Source organism: Manduca sexta, chromosome 28 (assembly GCF_014839805.1).
Source record: "Manduca sexta isolate Smith_Timp_Sample1 chromosome 28, JHU_Msex_v1.0, whole genome shotgun sequence".
NCBI lineage: Eukaryota > Metazoa > Arthropoda > Insecta > Lepidoptera > Sphingidae > Manduca > Manduca sexta.
The window spans coordinates 18,792,323-18,793,405 of record NC_051142.1 but is presented as its reverse complement, the minus strand read 5'-3'; positions in this window follow the sequence as shown (position 1 = coordinate 18,793,405).

The window sequence follows — 1,083 nt, the reverse complement described above, 5'->3', positions numbered from 1 at the left end:
ACCGACTGACTGACGGAATAACTAACCTTGCTTTTTAAATAACTGTGTTATGGTTTGTTCACACGAGGACAGTGGACTTCATTTTTAGGCCAATGTTCTAAAACGTCAGACAGGTCGCAAAATGATTTGAAAATCCCACATATTAGTCTCTATAAACATCTTTTGGCCCAACTTCTTGGATTATGATTACGACTACTAGTTATAACCAGGATCTAATGAATACTTTTCGGCCTTCTCCATAGTGTAGGAGAACCTTATTTGAACCTGACCCTGTTTAACGACAAGCTATTTACCAAAACATTGATCATATCGACAAGCTATTTATGGCTTGACTTGCGCGAAAGACCTTTCCTGGGATAAAAGTTCTACATGAGCTACACTCTAGACTCATCCAAATCTGTTTAGCAGTTTCTGCGTTTGCTTAGGTACCTATATCCTTATATGTAACTTACTATGAGGTGTTATTATTGCATATGTAGAATGATCATCTTATTCTCCTGAATAAGACGATCACTGGCGCACAAGGACATTGAACACCCATACCTACCACCAGGCAGGTGGTGCTTAAGCCTCAGTTGTCGCTATGAAGGGGATATGGCTCTCCGAAAATCTAAATAACTAACATAAACAGAACAAGATTGCTTGAGAATTCTTAAGCGCTATATTATATTTAGTAGAACCATAATGTAGTCTGCAGCATTAATAGGACGGTTTCTGTGCGTTATTATCACTTAAAAGTGATAAAGTCGCTTTGCAGATGGTTTAAGGCTGGTCTAAATAGACCGGCTCGGGTGCCTTGCTACTATAAACACATAGAAAAAGACTAAACTCCCTAGCAAGTGACAAAAACCTGTCATAGTGTTTCGGTTTGGTAAATCACGTCCGAATTTGGCTAAAACCGTTACTTGGCTAACCAAATCACCTTCAGAAACTAATAAAACTATACGTTACTGTCTCATGTGAACAAACCATTACTCTAAGCGGTACTACTACGCACCGTCCATTATACATAGGCATACAGACTCACACAATGTGGTTTACTTTCGAGATTACTTTATACTGGTTAATATCGTTCCTGCTCGA